The sequence below is a fragment of the Dipodomys merriami genome, unplaced genomic scaffold (assembly GCF_024711535.1).
Source record: "Dipodomys merriami isolate MVZ:Mamm:240054 unplaced genomic scaffold, mDipMer1.0.p SCAF_154, whole genome shotgun sequence".
NCBI classification, from domain to species: domain Eukaryota; kingdom Metazoa; phylum Chordata; class Mammalia; order Rodentia; family Heteromyidae; genus Dipodomys; species Dipodomys merriami.
This window is the reverse complement of record NW_027202871.1, coordinates 1,013,132-1,036,383: the sequence shown is the minus strand read 5'-3', so window position 1 is coordinate 1,036,383 and position 23,252 is coordinate 1,013,132. Positions and strand designations below refer to the sequence as shown.

Here is a 23,252-nt window from a genome sequence, read left to right as displayed (position 1 = left end):
AAGGCTTGGAAAAAATTATATTAAGTGAAGTAAGCCAGGCCCAAAGAAACATAGGTCCCATGGTTTCCCTTATTTGCAATAACTAGTATATGTCTGAGTCAAGCAGAAAAGGTCAGATAAGTTGATGTTAGGGAAATGAACCCTAAGATATGTATTCAAATGTTTTTTTCTTTCATGTGATTGTTTCTAACACATTTATAAGATTATTTCTTTGTTGCTTTGTATGTCCCTCCCCCACGATATAACCCCTGCTTTCACTGTCTATGATGTCGGTAATTTGTGGAGGGGAAGGGAAAAAAACAAATCGTTAAAGCAGGGATACAGGTGGATCCATTGCAACAATGAGATGTACAAGTCCTTATGTCAAAAAAACAACTTTACAACTTTGGTGGGAGGGGGGAGGAGGATTCGGTGGGGGGAGGGGGGAGGATGGGAAGGGATGGGAAGGGGAAACAAAGGAGGAGGCTACAATGCTTGATAAGAAATGTACTCATTATTTTGCCCATGTAATTGTAACCCTTCTGTACAGTATTTTCACAATAAAAAATTAAATAAATAAATAAATAAATAAACCCAAATTCCCGCTAGGAAATCCAGGAATTAGGAGCCATGTTGCATTGCCTGGTGTGAGTGCCCCCCCTTCCCCCCCCCCCGCCAGCTTCCTGCCCCTTGAATCTGGGGCCACTCATGGGGGGGGGGACGGTGAGCCTCCAGCAGCTGCTGGGGGTGAGGGAGGGAGCTGGGATGGGGGAGGGGAGGTGGGCAGGGAACTCTGTGGCTGGATTAAAATTCTTTACATTCCCCAGGCCTGGGGGTGGGGGGGACTCAGTGTGTCACTGAAGAATTCTTTTTATTATTAACTAGAAAGTGCTCTGTCCACTTCCTAGTGCTTCCCAAAGACCGCCTGAGCTTGAAAAATTAAAAAACATTAAACAAGGATGAGAAGGAAAGCAAAGATTTGTTTTATCAACGGGGATTTGTTCATACAAGAATGTCTCTTTTCTCACTTCTGTGTTGGGCAGACCAAGTGATAATTAATACTTGCAAAGTGGGAAGACATGTTGTGAGACTGTGAACTCTAACATCAGAAAGGACTCTCAAGTTTGACCCATTTGCAACCCTCTCTGAGCAAAATGGTTAATTTTTTACCTTTACTGCATTGGAGAGGGCTGAGTAGATGGCATAGGCTTGCTCCTTTAAAAAAAAAAAAATCAAGCTAAATACAGAAACCAAGATGAAACAGAACATCAAAAATCCCATCATCAAAGGAAATCTCTAAGAGTAACAGACTATGAACTTTCAAAAGGAAGCCAGGCGCTTCAGCAGGCAGAGATCTGAGGATCTCCATTCTAAGCCAGCCCAGGCAGAGAAGTCTGTGAGACTCTTATCTCTAATTTACCACCAAAAATGCCAGAAGTTGAGATGTGGCTCAAGTGGTATAGGGCTAGCCTTGAGCACAAAAGCTCAAGGACAGCACTCAGTCCCTGAGTTCAATCCCTAGAACTGGAAGGAAAAAAAAAAAGTTAAAGCATTTAAAAGGAGAAAAAAAATGATAAAAGCCTCACCTCCATGAGCATTTCACAAGGTTGCAGTCCTAGACCGACTCTACATGGGTTATTTACCTGCACCTCAGTTTCCTTAGCCTCAAAATTGTAGCTTTTTGGGAGAAACATCCCAATACAGTGGAAAGACCCATCAGAATCTAGCGGACCTGGGTTCATTTTCCAACCCATTCCCTGACATGCTGCAGCTGCAGACTCGTTATGTGGGCTGTTTAAGCTCAGTGCTTCATCAGTCATGGGAACTGAGCCACACTTGTTGCATTCTCTCTCCCCACCCTTCTTGGAGGAAGGGTGACCTGCTGATGCAGAAAACCACTCCTTATAGTTAACCAGCAGCACCCTAGGCGCCCCCAGCAAGCATGCTTCTACTTTGTGTGTTCAGAGACCTGAGGGAAGATGGGTCGTTTCCTGTGCTATCACATTTGAAGTGCAGTGTTTGAAGCATACTAGGACAGTGTCTTGGCGCTTAGAGAAAAGTCGTTCACTGGGAAGTATGTTTGCAAAGCATTTTTGGTGATTGTAAGGCCCCTCTTACAAGCGCTTCAATAATCACCAATGGTTCTGTTCTCTAAAATCTCCCGGTTGCGTTACTGTGGTGGTTTTCGTCTTTCTGGCCCATGTTTGAGCAGCACTGCGCACGGTGTGTGCATTGAATGACAGGAGGCTGGGGAAGGAGGTGATAACCAGCGGCTCAGAGGCTGCAGCCTGAATCCATCACAGAGCTCGCCCCCTGTGGAAAGGCAGCTCCCTCCCCAAGCTGACCTTCCAGCCCAGGCTGGTGCTCCTCCATCCCACCGTGGCTTGTCTGAGACCACACATGCCCAGGCAGAGACATCTCTGGGAGACTCTGGACAAACTGGGAGTGATGATACAATTTCACGTAGCCAGCCGAGGCTGGATAATCAGGATGCCCGGAAGATGCCAACTGATCTCTGATAACTTCCTCGAACCCTATGGACAGGATGCTGAACCAGATACTGGAGGCTCACGCCTGTCATCCTAGCTACTCAGGAGGCTGAGATGTGAGGATTAAGGTTCGAAGCCAGCCGGGTCAGAAAAGTCTGAGAGACTCTTAGCTCCAATTAACCAGCCAGAAAATCTCGACTGGAGGCATGGCTGAAGTGCTAGAGCACCAATCATGGGTGAAAAAAAAAAACAAATCAAGAGCTTGAGATCCTGAGTTCAAACCTTACTAATGGCCTAAATAAATAAACAAAACAAATAAAACAATAAAATGCTATCCCGGATCTCTGTACACATAACTGTCTGCAAGGACCGGGATGTGTCTCAGGATTTGTAAGCTCAATTGATAATAAAAATCTAGATTTCCAATCAAGTAGAACCAAAGGGAGAGAGGTAGCAAGGTGCCCGAGCATCAGGGCAAGGGGTAACTCTGGAAACAAATGGCAGCTGTGAATGTGATCTCAGGGCTGTGAGGCCTGGTCTACACGAAGTACTTGTGGTATGGGTAAGCTGGCTGAGGAAGAGAAGCAAACAAGAGGGCTGCAGGGAGGGGAGGGGAGTAGACAGAGTGTCCGCCTGGAGCTGCTCAGATGAACCAGGTAGCAACAGGCATGGACCAGCTCAGCCCCGGGTCTCCAGTCAGAGCCGCACTTCCCGGTCTCACCTGGCTGACATGAGGTGAGCACAGCTCCCTCCCCTCATCTGTCCTCTACTCTAGCCTCCTCCTGTCCAGGGAAGAGATCTCCAAGCTAGAGAGAGCATAGAATAGGATGTTCCCACACAGACCGCGGCCCTGTCCCCAGCACACTCGTTTAGGTCCGGGCTGGGTCCTGTGTGTTAGAAATCTCTAAGCAAGTCATCTGGGAGCTACTCCTGAGGACCAGCTCCCATGGTCCGGAGCTGTGGGCCCTGAACCCCCTCCACCTGCTACCATCACCCAATGCCGGTGGTCTGGGCACTTCATCCATAGCTTACATCCACTCATTATAATCCCTCAACAGCCCTCCGCAGTCCACGCAGACCCCAGGTGTGGGATGACAGGGAGAAGTTAAGCAACCCAGCTCTTCCCAGGTGACAGAAGGAGGCACACTCCTCAAACAGACCTTTCTGGAAGGTTGTTGCTCTGTCCACGTTTCTCAAGCTGGAGAAGAAATTTTAACTTGGATGTCACCATCAAGTCGCCTGGAGCCCTGCTTGAGGAATCCCTGGTGGGACGGGGGTCAGCAGGAGGGAGTTCTGGAATGGGTGAGCCATAGCTGTGAAGACACAGAAGGAACAGCAATGGCCAGCGAGCCCTGTCCTGGCGGGGCTTGGTGGGTGGACCCTGTGTGGGGTGAGCTGGGGGATGTATCTTCAGATCTGTGCCAGGGGAATGCTACAGCTTTCTGGGAACTTTTGAGCCTTGACTTTTGTGAAGTCCAATGAGACGCAGATGTTTCTAGAGCACACTAACCCTCCTGGGACACTGTGTGTGTCCTGAGCGGTGGGGACAGGAGAACATGCTTCCTTTACCATCTGCACACGTTGTGGGTCCAGCTGTCGGCTACCTTATAGGGAAGTAACCTGGTGAGCCTGTGCCTAGCTCAGTGTCTCCCTCCGCGGTAATCTTCAGTATGGGACTAGGGATTCTTAGTGATGCAGTGCTTTCTAGAAAAGTGCATTTTGCTAATAATGCCTTTCTGCTTTACTTCACCATTTATCGGGAATGTTACCGGGAACGTTTCGATGTCATTATAAATGGCATGTAACTTAATGGCATCTCCTTTATTCAACAAATATTTCTAAAACGTGTGTCCCTAGCCACTGAAGGTAGAGCTGGGAACACAACAGACTGTTCTCATGGAACTTATATTTTAGAGAGGAGACATTGACATCAAGCAGTAAACCCCTAGTGCTAAGTGTGGTGTGTGGGGTGTGAGAGTCTTGCTATTTGACATTTAGGGTGCTCCAAGAAATCTTATCTAAGCAAGCCACCATTAATTTTAAAAAGATAGAGCCCTCCGCACAGGGCAGCCACCTATGCAAATGTCCTCAGGTTGAAGTAGCAGTGGCCAGATTAAGTAGGCTAGGAAGTTTTCCTGGGAGGGTGGGTGAGCCCTCTGCCCTGGCCTCTGAGTGTAGGAAGATAGGAAGATGCGCAGATGGCAATTTGAATGTGGAATGCAAGAGTTGAAAGGGGTGGCTCCTGGCTTTTCTTTTGCATGAGTGTTTGTTTCCATTTGTACCAAATCACCAGAGAGGTTATTTATATTCTGTTGTTTCCTTTTTGCCCTTTCTTCAATTAGTGAAACAAGCGCTATCTAGGAAGCCCAGGCTGAGCTCACCTATCATCCCAGCAACTCGGGAGGCTCAGGCAGGAGGACTGTGGGTTTGAGGTCTGCCCGGGCCACACAGCACCAAGTTTTTAACAGGCCAGAGGCGTTAAGCCTCTTGCATTGTGTTGGGTGGACTCACACAAGGCTTGCATGGCTCAAAGGGGCTGCAAAAATGGCCTCTTCTGAGAACCCGTGAAGTTCCCGGAGGGCAGAGAAAGGCGCTTGGCCTGATGGGAGTTCTTGCAAATAGATGGGCTTGGGGCTGGAGTGGAGGGAGAGGTGGGAGTGGAGGAGCAGCAGGAGGGCCGTGAGGGTCCGGAGCAGAAGTGATGAGGCCGGGCACAGACATGGGTTGAGGAAGGAAATGGTTTTCACCTTCTGCAAAGATGACTGCGAGCTGAGCATGAAACCGCGTCTCTGCAATGTGCGGTGCAACTTTCTCCACTCATCATCCACTGCTTTCCTCCCTCTATTCACTCAGCAGAATCCCCAGGCTCTTGATTGCACTTGCTTCCACACTCGGGCCCTGGCCACCTCCAAGTTTAACCTTCTGTTAAACCACTCATCCGTCCACCTTTCAATCGTTCACTGCTGGGGAAGGTGATCTATTTGATTTGGACACGAAAAACAGAGAGAGAGAGAGAGAGAGAGAAATAATGACCTGTGCTGCTTGCATAACACGACATGATTTCTTTCCTTGACAACTCAACACCAATTCGCCTGCATATATCATTTTCTCTACTGGCACCTCTAACCCCATGAATATCAGGCACTGAGTCTGCATTTATTCTGCCCAGAGAGTAATGTGAGCTGGGCGCTGGTGGCTCATGCCTGTAATTCTAGCTTCTCAGGAGGCTGAGATCTGGGGATCCTGGTTCAAAACCAGCCTGGGCAGGAAAATCCATGAGACTCTTACCTCTAATTAATCACAGAGAAAAGCTAGAAACGGAGCTGTGGCTCAAGTAGTAGAGTGCTAGCCTTGAGCCAAAAAGCTCAGGGACAGTGCCCAGGCCCTGAGTTCAAGCCCTAGGACTAACCACCCCCCCACACACACCAAAATAAACCTTAAAAAAATAAGAAAGAATAACAGTAGTGAACAGGAGAGGTGCTGACGAGGCTGCGGGCTTCTCCGAGGTGAAAGCCTGGCGAAGAGTTTCCAGGTGCAATTCTGCTTTCTGGCAGCCGGTGCCCTGCCCTTCCTCACAGCCGGTCTCTTCATTCAATACCCCATGGGAGGTGACCCAGGACAGCTCCCCCCATGCCCCACACACGGAGACCCCACAGGGCAAGAAGGCTCTCCAGCGGGGAGAAGAATCTTTCCCCAATGTGGAGGTTCAGGACTGGGAGAGAAGGGAGGCACACCCCTGCCCTGTGTGGTACCTCATCTCAGGAGCCTGGCATGGGAACCTGGCTCACCCCCCCCTCCCCACCGCTCCGAGGATCCCTGCCAGCCAGGCCCCAGGGGCAGCACAGGGAATATCTCCATTCTCACCACAGAGCCCGGAGCCCGCAGCTCATCCACCCATGGGCTTAAGCCCTGCTTGCAAAGTGAGGAGCAAGTATCAGGAACTCAATGATGTTCGGTTTTCCTGTCTAGTCTGCAAAGAAGCAACTCGCCCAGATGGTTCTTAGCACTATCTAGGGAGGCAGAGGGGGAAGTGTACCATGACACCACGGCACAGGTGTAGGTGAGCACAATAATAATGCTTATTCTGGCTCATTTCAGACACACCAGAGGCCTTGCGTGTGACCTTCCTGAAGCTGGCTCTTCCCAGCTGCTGTAACCATGAGAGATGGAAAGCCAGCTACTATTGCTCTTTTCTTTGGTTTCCGTAGATCCCTTTTGAATCCTCATCTTTCCTATGCCGATCCGATTTTGTCTTAGACTTGTGCTCTAGCCTCAGTCTTTTTAACTGGTATTTTAAATCTCAATTAGAAACAGGAAAAAAAATGTAGATGCACATTAAGAATACCTCTAGGTATTCAGGCATGGTACTACATGCCTATAATCCCAGCATTCAGGAGATTGAGACTGAAGGAGTTCAAGGCCAGCTTGGGTCACATAGCAAGACCTTGCTCAAACAAACCAAAAAGAACACCTCTGCCCTAGCACAATATTTCTTATTTGCTTTGCATCCCTCGCACAGCGTAGCCAAGTTCCTTGCACTTGGTTCCTTTGATCCTTCTACTAAAATCAATCTCTTCCCCTACTTATTTTCTGTTCCACTTCTTTGAATCCCTTCCAATTTCTTCAAGGAGCCCAGGTGCTTAAATAAAAACTCTGGATGAGATTCAGGCAAAATGAGAGACAGGCAACTGCCTGCCCCAGGCCTCGGGCTGCCTTGTCTTTAAGGGGCTTGGGTGGTTTACCAAGACACCCCACATTCCAGAGCCCCCAACGTGCCGGTACCTGGCACACGGCAGGTCCTCACCAAGTGATTACCAAATGGATGAGCTAATGGAGATCTCTGTGAGCTAGTCCACATTCTTCTTAATGTTTCCCATCCAACCTCAGCCAAGTCTCCTCCTACTTTCCGGGGTTTTTTTTTTTTCTGGTCTTACAGTTATTTCATAGTTTCTTTCTTTGATGCTTTATGCCCTTTAAAGGTTGGATTTCTTTTTCATTCCTGTTCATATAGATGTAACTTCATTAGTTTAATTCATGTTGTAGGACTTCAACAGTAACCTGGCTTCCCAGGTTAGCATGATTTAGAAATGATTCTATTTTATCCCTTTCTGCAAATGACTCATGGTCCTATTTAATGTATTGTTTTTACCTGTCTTTATAAGAGAATACGCTTTAGTTTTCAAATTTTTTTCCTAACTAGTTGCAGTAAAATGTTCATAGGAATGCTAGATTATCTCTGATTCTGACCCAGATTTGAGCTAAAGATAAAGACCATCACCTTAAAATGATGCAATAACTGGAGAATTGTTCAGAATAATGCACTGGGGCAAGGGAAGAGTGTCACAGGTGAAATGAGATCACCATGCTTGCTAGTTCTGCAGCTGGATGCTGATGTCAGGGAGTTCTTATACTATTTGATTATGCAAATGCCTGAAGTGTTTCCAGAACAAAAGAAGGTTTTCCATAAGTGTGTGTGTGTGTGTGTGTGTGTGTGTGTGCGCGCGCGCGCGTGCATGCATGCATGCATGTGTGATCCTAAAGGTTGAACTTAGGGTCTTGTGCATGCTAGACATATGCTCTACAACCAAGATACATTTCCAGAGAAAAGTATTTTTTAAATAAAAGAAAAAGACTGAAAGCTGGGCATGGTGATACATAACTACAATCCTGGCACCAGACAGGCTGAGACAGGAGGATTACGAGTGAAGAGACTGGCCTGGGCTACCATAGCAAGATCCAGGATCACTCCTGTCATTCTAGCTACTCAGAAGCCTGAGATCTGAGGGTCAAGTTTCAAAGTCAGCCTGGGCAGGAAAGTCCATGAGACTCTTACCTCCAATTAACCACCAAAAAGCCATGGCGCTGTGGCTCAAAGTGTGGCAGAGTGCTAGCCTTGAGCAAATAAGCTCAGGGACGGTGCCCAGGCCCTGAGTTCAAGCCCTGAGATTAGCACACACAGAAAGAAAGAGCTTGAGCTGTAGTTCGGTGGCAGAGCACTTGCCTGGCAGGTACAACTTACCACTAACCTGCTCTTCTAATGACCGCCTCTGTTGTTATCCTTTATAGTGGTCTAGCCAGTCCTCTGTGTTCATTATTCCAAGCTCTGACTCTGTCCACACGCTGATCATCCGCACTCCCATCTCCCAGTCTTCTAGCAACCCACCGTCCTTGACTCTCCTTGAAGGCTAAGGCCTTCCAGTTACAGTCTGATAAAAGGTTAATTTTTCTTCTTTTACTCAGCTTTTGCCTGGCTGATGCTCTATCACCTGAGCCATGCCTCCAGCACAGCTTTTTGCTGGTTATTTTGGAGTTGGAGGCTCATGGAGCCATGCCTTCTTCTCAGGGTTGGCCTTGAACCATGCTCCCTAGATCTCAGCCTCCGAGAAGCTAGGATTACAGGTGTGAGCCACCAGAAGATATATAAAGAGAGAAGATATGTATATATATATATATATATATCCCAGTATCTTCTACATATAGAAGATACATATCCCAATATCTTCTATATATAGAAAAAATATATGTGTGTGTGTGTGTGTGTGTATATTTGGCTCTTGGCTTAAAATCTTTCAGGTCTGCCCATCAACTTCCAGTTGCCATCCATCCTTGCTTTCCTGCCCTGCCATTCTGGCCTCTTCCTGACATCTTCTAGGGTTCCCTTTGTTTCCAGTTATAAAATGTCATCCATTTGTGGGTGACAAACCCCACTTTCTTCCATCTCCAAGCTCTGACCATCCTCTTTGCTCAGATTGCTTCAGTCTCCGGGGCAACTTTAAGAAACCCTTGTCTATATTTGCAAGACCGATTTCTTCTCCCTGAAGGCTGCCCGGGGCTGCGTGTGTTAATTTCCACCCTAGCGCTTTCTCTGCAGCACCCTTCGACGAGGCTGAAACCCTGCTGCAAGGCTGAAACCCTGCTGCAAGACTGAAACCCTGCTGCAATCGCAGCTTGCTTCTTTTCTACACCATGAGCTCGGTAGCCTCGGTCACCTCTCTCTCGCTTCAGAATCCAGCCCAGTGCCCAGAACACAGTGGGTGTTTGGATGATTGAGTAACGACTCAACAGGGCAATAGATGAATGAAAACTGTTAACAGTCTCCTGAAGTAGCAACTCCTTACCCAGGGGCTCCTCTGGAGATCTGGCTCCATGCTCCTAGCTCTAGAAAACCTTCCAGCCTTTTTTGGCCTCTCATCTGCTCTGTTTTAACCTGGCCACATGGCTCCAGCTACCCCCTTGTCCCTGTCTCTGCCAAATCCTTTTATTTAGTACTTTAACCAGAGGAGCATTTCCCGCCATGCGCTACACAATTATTTTCAGATGGCGCTCAGGTCAATGTGCTTTGACAGTCTTGTAGTTACATTCAGATATATTCAGGGGGAAGAGGAAATAGCAGAGCAAACCTGTAATTTCACAGAGACTCTTGTTTAGAATAAGCCAAGTACAGGAAGGACCTTGGCGATCAACTTCAGGCTCCTGGATCAGGGGCAGTGTGTTCACAGGTAATCACAGCTGTCGAAGTCTTCCACACAGGAACCCAGGGCCAGGCCTATTGGACAAGCAGCCAGTCAGGACAACAGACAGCCAAAAACATAACGCTGAGTCCCAAAGGTACCAACCACGGACTTGCAAAGGAAAGTCATGTTCAGCCAATGGCATAATTTTTGGATTGTCCAGCTATATCCTCATGCGGGTGCTAGCCAATAGAATATCCAGGTTTGTCAAATTGTTGTTGTTGCTTTGGTTTTTGGCCATATTTGGGTTTGAACTTACGGCCCTGTGCTTGCTAGGCAGGCATTCTGCCAGGTAAGCTACACCCCAGCTCTAATAACCAGATATCTTATTTGTTTTTATTATTGCCTTTAAGTAGTTGCATACAGGGGTTTCCGTTCAACATGGCCATTTGTGAGCGCAATGCATCTCTATCACCCCTTATCCTTCCCCCTATTTCCTCCAAGCCCCACCCAGCCCCTCAGGTCACCTGCTGCCATTGCCACCTGTGTACACTAAATATTAGGACCCTTTTCACCTACCCTTGCTTTTTCTATTCGTCTGCCCTCCTTCATTCTCTTAAACCCCATCGCCTCAGACAAAACATGTTTCAGCTTCCAGGTATTCATTTTGTTAAACTGTCAGTTAATTGTTCAAAGGACTCTCACCACTGAAACCCACTTCCACAAACCATACACTTGTCAATATCCAGCTATTGTCATAAAAATGCCCAACCCTCTAAAAGGAACTTACTTCAAATACACACTGAACGTCAATTTGAATTATTCTATTTTCCATTTTCTGTGTTTACTTTGTTTTTAAAAGTTTAGTAACAGAATTCATCAGATTAATACACCATCAATATGAAAAACAGAGCATTACTCTGTTTGCCACTAAGAACAATAGAGGGGCTGGGAAGGTGGCTCAGTGGTAGAGCACTTGCCTTGCATGCATGAGGCCCTGGGTTTGATTCCTCAGCACCACATAAGCAAAAAGAAAAAAGCCGGAAGTGGTGCTGTGGCTCAAGTGGTAGAGTGCTAGCCTTGAGCTAAAGAGCTGAGGGACAGCGCCCAGGCCCAGAGTTCAGGCCCCACTACCAGACCCTCCCCCCCAAAAAAATAGAAATGTAAGGTTGGCTCTAGTGGCTCATACCTGTAATTCTAGGTACAATGAAGCCTGGGACCAGAAGGATTATGATTTAAGGCAGTTGGTTAGAAAAAGTCCTATAGACTCTATCTTTAAGACAACCAGCAAAAGCCAGGCTGGAGGTATGACTCAAGTGGTAGAATACCAACTGCGAACACGCAAGCTGAGCAAGTGCAAGGCCCTGAGCTGAATCCCTAGCACCGAAAAAAACAAGAAACACAAGATAAAACAGAAATGAACTGGGCTAGGGATGTGGCCCAATGGCAAAGTACTTGTCTGGTATGTACATGGCCCTGGTTTGATCCCCGGCACTGCTAAATGAATAAAAAGCAATCAAATAAGTATCAAAAATGTTGTAAAAATTGTAAGATGTGATCTGGGAAATATGGCTTTGTGATAGAGAAGTTGTCCAACATGTGTGAGGCCCTGGGCTCTATCTCCAGTGCTACATATACATGGTAATACTCCTACTACTACTACTAATAATAGTGATATTATTGGTTGCAAGACTCCATTTTCAGAGTGTGAAAATCACAGTTTTCACAGTAAAAGTGGAAATTGTGATTTCAGCTGAAACACACAGCACCTGTATACCACTTCTAGTTAAGTACATGATACCTGTGTATCTGATAGTCGAGATACAAGGTTTCCTTCTAAATGATGTTAACTTAAAAAAGAGTTGATTTAAAGCACAACAATCCAGTCAAAACAAGAGAGAAGGGGAAGGTTCTAGAGGTGGCATCTGGTGGTTGGGGTGCGGCCTTACCATCTAGGCCCAGGAATCACTCCCCAGTCCAGTGTGCCAACTCCAGCCAACCTTGCCAACCCCAGCACTGTGCTGGGCTCCAGCGTGGGCAGAGCCCCGGGCCTTCCACAGAGCATGGAGAGAGGTCTGCACAATCATGCCAAGGCCGTGGCAAGGGCCTGTAACTCCCCAAGTCATTCCCATGACAGTGGAGGAAATTCCTGAGAAACAGACTCATCCGAGGAACTATAATGTTCTAGACGCCCCTTTCCTCAACAGCACCCAGAGTTTCCTGTTTTGTTTCCTCCTATATAAGGAGGGAGGGGGCGGGGAAGTATTTCAGTCTCTGATGCTGGCTGATCTATTTACAAATTATGACTCACAAAAACACTAAGCATTCATTTTCTGTGATTATCAAATCAAGCCCCATGATCTACTTTATTTTTTATAGTGGATTTACCAATTGAAAAGAGATGATGAGTAACTCGTAGCAACATGCAATTCGTCAAAGTAATTTCCTACTTCTAGAATAAGAAAAGTGGAGCGAGTCCTGTAGATGTGTGGTATGGGGGTGCTCAGTGGACTTAGATTCCTGGGGCTCGGCTCCCCTCTGTGCCCGGTACAGTGTCTGCTGTGTGCAGACTTTTCCTCAGCCCACAGACTCCTTGCTTGTTCCTGAAGGTTGTTGTGAAACATTGCCCAGGACGCAATAGAGCATGAAGTCACAGTCATATGGGCCTGGCTACTTGCATGTTGCCTGTTTTTGCAAGTTGATTGTGAAGGTTGTAATGTAGACATAATTGAAAAGATAAATTGAACACATATGCATGTCCTAATAAAGGTATTCTTCACAGTCAGCAAATGTTCACATCATATTAAGCATCAGTGAACCTATTATGGTATAATAAAACAGAAAGGTCCTACTGCAGAAGATTATTTATAGGCTATTAGTTATTAGCATCATTTTAATATGTAATCAGTAACAATTACCAAAATTGATCATATTGGATATGCAGCCATTTCCTGAATAATGCTAGCAATTATTCTAACTAGTAATGTCAATTCAATTGAATATTAAACCTCTTCCAAATTCTTTGCTTATCCTTCCGGATGTCCTCATTTATCAGGTAATTGTACAATAACTTTGTAAGAAGTATTTCATAGGGCAGAGGATGTGTAGAGGTGTAGAGTACCTGCCTAGTAAGTGAGGGGCCCTGAATTCAAACCCCAGTACTGCCTAATAATAATAATAATATACTAAGAATTATTGATAGTATACACTTTAAGTTCCTACATAGAATAAAAGAAAAATATAAAGGTACTTCGACCCATTACTTTCTCAAGTAGCTCTAACAGCCCCCAAAGCCAAATATACTCAGCAAATGGAATTATGACACTTGGTGTCTTGAGTTCCCTAGAAGCAAAGCCGAGGCAGGGATTGTGCACAGGCGGTTTGTCCAGAAGGAAACGCGGTGGCGTGGAGCAGGGAAAGTGGGAGAGCCAGAGAGGAAATGCCACATTGGGTGTAGAATCAGAAATGCCTGCCCTTGACCTGGTGCCGCCTAGAACTCCATCTCCCCACAGAGCCGCTGTGAGTCCCTAGCACGGCCTCCCGCATCTGCCTGGTGCTTTAATAACGGCAGCTATTCTTGCTGAAGAGCTGAGAAGGAGGTGCGGCACAGTGGCTCTAGGGTTTGGGGCATGAGCCATGAAATAGGTGTTTTCTATGTAATCAAAAACCAGTCCCCTTGTAATACCAAAACATCTTACAGGTATGGAAAAATATAGCAAAAGATTCTTTACCTTACAAAGAAAGTGTATTTATTTAGTGTTTATTCTAGGTCAGAAATACCAAATGTTTGTCAACTCTTTTTCAGTTTTCCATTAAAAATATATGAACAGTTTTTGAAGTGTTCTACTTTCTGACCTTTACTTAAGGAGTCTGCTTCCAGCTGACAATAGACACAAACCGGTTCTATTACTCAAAAAGTTGAAGGTTGCTCTGCCTACAATCCCAGTTGTATTTCAGCTTTCAAAGACAAGATAGTTAAGCCTTATTCTTAAGCCTCAGCCTTTAGTAGCCCAAGGATCTTCCCACTGGGGTTAGTCGGCCAGAGGCTCTCTAGAAACCTATTTTTGCCTGGCCTACAAGGGAGATGTTTTACATTTTCAGAGAGTCTCTAAAAAAAAAAAAAAAGGACACACTCGCGCACGCGAACAAACACACACACACACACACACACACACACACACACACACACACACACACACACACACACACACACACACACACACACACACACACACACACACACACACACACACACAGAGCCCAAAGACTGTATGGCCCAAAAGGCTGAAAATCTTTGCTATCTAGCACTTTCCTTTAACAAAAGTTTATCCACCTCTTCTTCCAAACTTGTTTTTCCGAAGATGTTGCTAGCTCAATCTATATATATAAAAAAAAAAAAAAACTTCAGAGTAGCAGATTTACATAAATTAAGTCCTGCTATTCTGTATCATCCTTCCTTCCTCCCTTCTTTGATCCCTTCCTCCATCCCTCCCTCCCTACTTTCCTTCCTTCCTTTGTTCCATCCTTCTTGCTTCTCCCTCCCTTCCTGTCAGGGCTTGTGTTTGTACTTGTGAGAAACTCACCCACACACCCCAAGCTCAAAGCAGCTGACTTCCCAGTGCTCAGCTCCCTGACAAGCACCGTGGGGAGTACAATCTTCCTGTATTTTTTAAAGTTTTTTTTTTTTTAATTATCCTTAAGTAGTGGTACAGAGGGTTTCAAGTCAGCTTGTCAGTTTGTGAGTATACTACGCCTTAAGATGCCTTAATCAAGCTGGGCACTGGTAGCTCACGCCTGTAATCCTAGCTACTCAGAAGGCTGAGATCTGAGGATCACGGTTTAAAGCCAGCTCGAGCAGGAAAGTTTGTGAGACTCTTATCTCCAATAAACCACTCAGAAAACCGGAAGTGATGCTGTGGCTCAAGTGGTAGAGCGCTAGCCTTGAGCTGAATTGCTGAGGGACAGCGCCCAGGCCCAGAGTTCAAGCCCCATGACCAAAAAAAAAGATGCCTTAATCAGTGTCACCCTCTCGATCATTCTTTCCCATCTCTCCTAACCCCCCATCCTTCAGTTGATCTGGTTCCATTTTCACCTATATGCATTTGTCTTCTCTCCTCTTCAACACCTCAAGTACCAGCTTCTCGTGTGCATTTTCTTAGACTATAAATTTGTTGTTCAAAGGAGTTAACACCATTAGAATCCTCCTGTTAATACCACACTTTAATTATTCAATTTGTGTATATGTGACCTTGTATGTGTCATGTATGACCTTGTATATGTTTACGTATGTTTTCACAAATTAGACTTTACAAATTAGATTTGACATTTGAGAGAAAACATACATCTTTGCCTCTCTGGGCCTGACTTACATCATTCAACATAAATTTTTCCAGGTGCATTCATTTCCCTGCACATGACATACTATTATTCTTCCTGTGGATAAGTAAAATTCATATATATATATATATATATATATACATATATATATATATATGTGTGTACACATATATACATATATTCACATATATGTGTGTGTGTATAATTTTCTTGCCCCATTGAATTATATCTGGGCTGTTCCACAACTTGGCTATAGCAAACTGTGCATCAATGAACATGGGTGTGCGTGTGTCTTTACTGTATCCTGACTTTCTTTAGGATAAATGCCCTAGAGTGGTATTACTGGATCATAAGGTAGTTCTACACACAATAGAGTTAAATAGTAACTTCTCAGCAGAAGTAAAATGTCCAGTAGACACATGAAGAAATACTCAACATCTCTGGCCATAAAGGAAATGCAAATCAAAATAGCATGGAGATTCCATCCTACTCCAGCAAGATGGGCCGTTATCAAGAATACTGACAACAGCAGATACCATCAGGAACTAGGGGAAAGGAACCTCAATACCCCATTGGTGGGAATGTAGACTGCTGTGACCACTATGGAAGGAAGACTGGAGAGGCCTCAAAACACAAATCATTATTTTAGAGTATTCTTCCTGTTTCCTTCCTTGTTTAAGTTTACACTTTTTTTTTCAATGCACTTGTTTCCTCTTTCTCTGTTGGCCCCCATCAATATCCTCTTTGCCTCTGGCTGACCAGGTACGTGAACTTTGTGGCTGCCACATCAAATCCTTCCATAGGCAAGCCACCAGAAAATTTCCACTTTGGGTCAGATATCTTAGTTCTGAAAATGGACCATCAGTTATGATTTCCCAGTGTACTCAGAGCCTGTGCTTCTAGGCAGGTGCTGCACCACATGAACCACACCTCCAGCCCTTTTGCCTTATGTATTTTCTAGGCCTATATGACTACTTACGTCTTGAGAATGTGGCTTGTGTTGTAAATATAGTGCTACATCCTCTTTAACTCAATCTTACAACTTCCACAGCATCTTTCTCACTGTATTTCTCCCACAGAATGAATATGTCATAGTTGGTTTATTCCTTTTTTTTTTCCTTGACATTTTAAGTTGAGGGTTATGTTTCACTATTGTAAAGGCCACTTTGGGGACTTGCTCTGTAGATCTTGATTCTTCCTTCTGTGTCCTTAGGCTCAATGTTTAGTTAGGGCCCCCTGTCCCTTCCCCTCCTGCCCTCTGCCTTCTTTACTGCTACTGGGCTACAACCTCCTTGTTATTGTTCCTTTCAGGAAATGACACCTCCTAAATTGCTGAGGAAGCCAACGCTGATGCCTCTCTCAGCCTATTCAGTTACTAGGTCCTGTTAATTCTGCTTCCCACACGCACATTTTTAAATGGTTCATGTGGGTCTGTCCGCTTCCTGACTGTGCCCCCCGCCCCACCTGTCCCTTACTCCATTCTCTGCCATGCACTTATGAAACCATCAACCAGTTTTCACAGCCCATGAATGGCTGGAAGTCAGGATGAAGATCTAACTGGCAGCCCCTCCCCACGTTGTATCCACTGGCTTCAAGCCACTGGTTTGCTTCCAGATACTGGAATGTTCTTAGCTTCTTCAGCGTCAAGCCTTTGTTCAAGCTTCGGCCTTGGCCTGTGACACTCCCCACCCCCTTCCTCTGGTCAACTCATTTACTTTCAGTGCACACAGGACCTGCCTGCTCTCACACAGCCTGTGTGAGCACGTATTACACACATTTCGTCGACATTGCTGTGTCATCTCTGCCTCGACATTAGACTGAAGTTCCATTTTAAAGATTCTAGAAGCCTGGGGCTGAGAAGGTGGCTCAGTGGTAGAGCTCTTGCCTTGCATGCTCGAGGCCCTGGGTTCGATTCCTCAGCACCACATAAGCAAAAAGAAATAAGCCGGAAGTGGCGCTGTGGCTCAAATGGTAGAGCGCTAGCCTTGAGCTGAAGAGCTGAGGGACAGCGCCCAGGCCCAGAGTTCAGGCCCCACGACCGGACCCAAAAAAAAAAAAAAAAAGATTCTAGAAGCCTGTTATCAAAGAGCAGCCTAATACGTTTATATCAACCCACTTAGAAAGACACCAGCAGTGTATGAGGGTGCTCCCTTAGTCCCACCCAGCCCAATACAGACTGCTATAGTCTTAAGTGATTTTAGAAATATCTCAACGGGGGGAAATGTTACCGCCTTATTTCTGAAATTGCATTGCTCTTCATTACTAGGGAAGTTAAAATGCTTTTTTTCATACACAGACAGACTTTAAGGTATTTTCTGTGACTTTTAAATTCAGCCTTAATTGAAACATTTTTGTTGGGAGGTTTGGGGGGGGAGGCTTATTTAGATACCTTTCTTCTTAAAGAGCACTGTCAGAGAACCTAGTTAATGTCAGCTGAATATGTGGACAGACACGGCTACATGATGTGACTGCTTCCTCACTGCTGACTGTACCTTCCCTAGCCTGACCACGCCTTATCGTGTCAACTGAGACACTTTTGAAGGAAGTGTTGGGCCAGGACATTGGATGGAAAGCATTCTTCCCATGAGAATAGCGACGGCGGTCTCTAACTCCTTTCCACATGCTTAGATCTCTAGAGCTTGACAGCTAAAAGCAGAGGCTCAAATAGTAATGCAAAAATGGCCCAGGTGTGGGGCCTGCTTGTTGTCTTGAGGTTATGCTGTTGTGTTGTTCAGTGATGGGATCAGCCCTGCTGTTACTGGCCCACACCCCTGCCTACTTGACTCTTGTCTGACCCTTGTCTGAGGTCCAGCCAGGGAGACATCACTGGTTTCCAAACTCAGATGATTTCACACACCTCTCCATCCAGGATGAGGCCAGTTGTCCAGAGCTACAAGGATTGTCCTGCCCAGAATTGGCCAGAGACATAGCCAAGTCTCTTGGAAGGGTTCACTGCTGTTCCGCCAATCTCCTGCCCTGTGTGTCGCCGGTGATGCCGGCCAGTGCTGTCTGATTTTGCAGTGCCTCCTGCTGTGCCAAGACATGCTCTGAGCATTGTAAGACGTTCCTCTGTGACCCCATGCCACAGGGAGGCCTCACACGACATTTCTGAAGCACCTCATCTTGCATGGGGCCAGGCACCTGTGGGCTCCATGCCCATCACTTAGGGTTAGGGTGTTTCTCGAGGCCCCTGTGGAGATGGGGGCTTGTCCCTAAATGCTCTTCTAAGCAATTTATACCCATCTGAAGCTTAGAAAACTTCAGTGCTTCGGACAGAGTTGCATTGTCTTAAAGAAAGTAGAAAATGAGGACCGAAAATTTCTGGAAAGATTTTTGGGAGAGGGTGGATAGTTGACTTTGGGCTATCCAATCTGATGGAAGAGTCCCTCCAATCTCGTCAGTAGAGAGCACATTTCCTACCAGTGGAATCCCAGCAAAGCCACATGTAGTGGTGGGCACATTGTACACTGCACAACTCCAGAGGGCGCTCCTTGTGTTATCTCTGTGAACAGAGGCAGAAGCTCCTTCCTGAAAGCCTTCTATCCCTGCTATATACAGTGTTCTCTCATCCACTACCCACACATCTACATCGTAATCTAAACAAACATGCACCCAATTCCATAGTCCCATAGAATTTCTCAATCTAGGATTCCTGGTTCCAGGTTTTGAAAGTAAGTCACTAAAACTGGCTTTTAAGTTACCTTTTTTTAGGGGGGCCTGGGGTAGCATGACTTGGTTGAAGCTCAGCATCTCCTGCTTGCCAGGCAAAATGCTCTACCACTTGATCCATGCCCACAGCGTTTCTGCATTTCAAGTTTCTCTTTCAGATAAGGTCTCAGACCCTTGCCCCAGTGAGCCTGACAGGGCTTCAATCCTCCTATCTCTACTTTCTGAGTAGCTGAGATTACAAGAGTACACTCTTGTACCACTACATCAGGTACCTATTTTGCCTAGATTTTGCCATTTGATTTTTGTCAAGAAATGGACATAAATATAGTTTGCTAAGCCGGGCGCTGGTGGCTCACGCCTGTAATCCTAGCTACTCAGGAGGCTGAGATCTGAGGATCGCGGTTCAAAGCCAGCCCGGGCAAGAAAGACCATGAGACTCCTATCTCCAATAAACCACCAGAAAACCGGAAGTGGCGCTGTAGCTCAAGTGGTAGAGCGCTCGCCTTGAGCTGAAGAGCTGAGGGACAGCGCCCAGGCCCAGAGTTCAAGCCCCACGACCGACAAAAAAAAAAAAAAAAAAAAAAATATATATATATATAGTTTGCTAGAAAATCAAAACCTTTAAGATGTGTATGTGCTTTTTTTGTGTGAAGTTTTGTTTTGTTTTTTTGTAGGTCATGGGGCTTGAACTCTGGGGCTGGGTGCTCTCCCTGCACGCTTCACCTCAAGGTTAACGCTCTAACACTTGAGCCACAGCGCCACTTCCGGCTTTTTGTGTTTACATGGTGCTGAGGAATCGAACCCAGGGCCTCATGCATGCGAGGCAAGCACTCTACCACTGAGCCACCTTTCCAGCCTGTGTATGTGCTTAAAAATAGTTTTCATTAAAGTTTAGCTTTGTCAATGCAAAAAAAAGGAAAATTATTTTAAATTTTCATCTTAGGACACATCTCCAAAATATCTACACATACACATACACATAAGGTCAACCCATCATCTCTACAAAAACAAAAGAGAAACCTGGTATGATAGTGCACATCTATAATTGTAGCTACTGAAGAAGTGGAGACAGGAAGATTTGTGACCTGAATGAGTCTGAGGCCAGCCCTGACAATGTTATTGAAATATAAAAGGGATGGGGGCATAGCACAAGTGGCAGAGGTCCTGGGATCAATCTTGAGTACTGCAAAAAATACACATGTAGCTGGGCACTGGTGACTCACGCCTGTAATCCTAGCTACTCAGGAGGCTGAGATCTGAGGATTGAGGTTCAAAGCCAGCCCAAGCAGGAAAGTTCATGAGGCTCTTATCTCCAATTAACCACCAGAAAACCAGAAGTGGTGCTGTTGCTTAAGTGGTAGAGCATTCACCTTGAGCTGAAGAGCTCAGGGACAGCACCCAAGCCTACAGTTCAAGACCCACCACTGACATATAAATAAATAGACACATACATAGATAGATAGATAGATAGATAGATAGATAGATAGATAGATAGATAGATAGATAAGGAAAGAAGGTAGGAAGGGAGGGACAAAATGAAGGAAGGGAGGGCATATATCAAAAAAGAACCACCTACCTAATAGATACACCTTAGTAGCTAAGTATCAACTATGCATTTCTTAGTAAGTAAAAGATTCAGAGACATGTTTGCATTCTATTTCCCATTGCTTCTAGGATGAAATCCCTGGCTTCCTGCTGGAAGTCTAGTCAAGCGCTCTGGTCATGCCGCCAACCCCTCTGGTGAGGAAACTATGGTCATAAAGTGGGCTAGAGACAGGGCTGGACAGGTGCCGACATCCTGTGTCCAGCACACGACGCTCCATAGAGCTGTGAAGGGCCCCCCACAGTCACAGGCAGGTGATAGAAGATCAGAGCATCTGTGTACTGCCTGTGACCTGTATGCAATCCATGTAATCAAGATAAAATACAAGCCTTCTGCCCGCCATTTCGTAATTGCTCCAAATGCCACCGTGTCAGATGCTTCAGCATCAGGGCTAATAATTTAAGAATTGGTCTGGCAATGTTATGATTTTGCAAATAAATCTTCCACCTATTCACGTTCCTTTTTCACATGTTGCCTTTACAGGATAAATCCTGTAAACAGCACTCACTACTGAACTCCTGGTCTTACATGACCCTTTGAGCGTGAATGTAATATCCTATTGGCAACCGGAGGTAGTTCTTCATCTGGGTGCTGGTGGCTCACACCTGCCATCCTAGCTACTCGAGGCTGAGAGCTGAGGATCCAGGTCCAAAGCCAGCCAAGGCAGACAAACCTGACTCTTACCTCCAGTTAACCAGCAAGAAGCCAAGAGGAGGAGACGTGGCTCAAGATGAGCACCAGCCTTGAATGAAAAAGCTAAACATGAGCAAGAGGCCCTGAGTTCAACCCTGAGCACCAGCACATACCCATGTGCACACACACACACAAATGGACTGGGAGCTATAAGTACAGGAGAACATAAATACCCCTAAGGTTGATACCCTGTATGTGGTAACTGCAAGCCTGCCACGCCACACTGGAAGGTAACCTGACTTGGGCAGGAAGACTCAGAGACTCAGCTCAGCCCTCCCGGAAGAAGTACCATTTATGCTGAGACTTAAAGCATGAGGAAACATTGGCCTAAAGGAGGAGATGACCAAGGAAGCGAGCATTTCTTGTTTTAGGACCACATGCTGTGATCCACTGGGGGGGTGGTTCTGCAGCCATGTTAGGGGACAGCAGTCCAGACTGGAGCAGTGGATATCCTAGAGAGACCCTATACGAGGCAGGGCTGACCGCACTGGTGATCCACGGTGGAACACTTCATGTGTGCTCTGCAAGGTTTCAGGAGACACAAGGAAGTCTCTCTGCGCCAGCCCCACCTTGAGGAAAGGTTCTGAAAACAGGAAGACAGGACTTCAATCTCTGCAAATCATCTCTCCATCCTGCTGGACCTATCTGCCGACGGCTACATGCCTCGGAGCTGGCAGGGCTCCGTGTTCCCAAGTGGGAGGCTTGTTGGCAGGCAGAAGGGAGGCTGGAGACAGAATGGGAGCTGGGACTAGCGAAACACCTTGCATGAAGATGAGAGAGAATGCGAAAACCGGAGCCTTGCCCATCTGATCTAGAATATCTGGTCAGAAAATAATATGAAAAGTACCGATAATTCAAAGATGTTTCTAGTTGGCTCTGAAACACCATGCATTCTTGGCAGGGAATGTACCTCGCCAAATGCCTTACTTGGCATTTCTTGAGCGTAGACCATCTGGCAGCAGGGGGGAGGCCCCGTTGTTTAAAAAGCAGACTGACCCTCTCGTCACCCCAGTTGACCGGTATTTATCTGCCTGCCCATGTCTACCAGCTTTTTTTCAGACCTAAGTCTTGCAAGGTCACATGGTGATCTGGAAACAATGACCTTGTTCCTAGCAGATGCCTTTGTAGTCCCTGGGGACATCAGCACACCCTAGGGTGGCAGCCAGGACTCTGCAGCAACCTCCAACCCAACTATATTTGGAGCAGCAGGAGGGTGTCTGCTGAGGCATGCATGTGCGTTGTATTTTAAGGCATCAGCAGCCCAGTCCTTTGAAAGAAGAGAGCCAGACCAGAAGGCTCTTTTTCCAGTTACTTATGCTGGCCAGCTCCCGACAAAGGTGAGCCCACATTTCCTGGAGAGTCTCCCAAGAGAGGGAGGGCAGGGTGCAAGCCCCACAGAAATGTCTACACAGAAAAGCTCTCCACACCAAGCCCCCCTCCCAGGCCTAGAAGAATCCTTGGGGTGGCAGCCACTCCCAACGCAGGAATGCCAAGCATCCTCCTCTCCTCCATCCAGGCAGGGGGCCTGGTGCAGGCCTGAACTGCGGGAATAATTAGTGCCAGGCCCAAAAAGGGGCGCTGGGGAGCCAGGACCCTAGCCACTGCGGAAGGCAGCAAGCGATCCGGGCAGGAAGGCGGCTCTGCCCAAGCGAGGCACGGGGCAGAGTCCGGGTGCGGGGCAGAGCCCGGCACCCGGACTCGGGACTCCAACGGCATCCCCCAGGGACTGGGCATCTGTGGGTTCATCAGACTCTTGTCTTCTTAGGAAAAGTGCAGCGTGTGTGTGTGTCTGTGTGCGTCTATGTGTGTGTGTGTGTTCTGTGTGTCTATGTGTCTGTGTGTCTAAGTGTGTCTATGTGTCTGTGTGTCTAAGTGTGTCTATGTGTCTGTGTGTCTGTGTATCTATGTGTGTGTGTCTATCTATGTGTCTGTGTCTATGTGTTTGTGTGTCTGTGTGTTGAAAAACTCAGTTTAGCTGTTCTTGACTCAATTTCCCAAAGAATTCAAGGAAGTGAAGCCAGTGCTTCACGG

General features: G+C 46.4%; 1 protein-coding gene and 1 long non-coding RNA gene across 4 annotated transcripts in view; one reads left to right on the top strand and one right to left on the bottom strand.

Moving 5' to 3' along the window:
* LOC138827340 (schwannomin-interacting protein 1) overlaps positions 1-23,252 on the top strand; it is a 476,238-nt gene that overhangs the window by 349,104 nt on the left and 103,882 nt on the right. The gene's annotated exons all lie outside the window — the stretch shown is intronic.
* Positions 1-23,252, bottom strand: part of LOC138827341 (uncharacterized) — a 28,253-nt gene that overhangs the window by 1,707 nt on the left and 3,294 nt on the right. The window contains exons 2-5 of one of the 2 annotated variants that reach the window (XR_011372042.1): positions 9,869-10,014; positions 5,216-5,445; positions 3,629-3,781; positions 1,150-1,194 (exon numbers count right to left, since the gene is read on the bottom strand). This is a non-coding gene — a long non-coding RNA (uncharacterized lncRNA). The remainder of the gene's footprint in view (positions 1-1,149; positions 1,195-3,628; positions 3,782-5,215; positions 5,446-9,868; positions 10,015-23,252) is intronic. The other variant, XR_011372043.1, reaches the window with a different exon arrangement.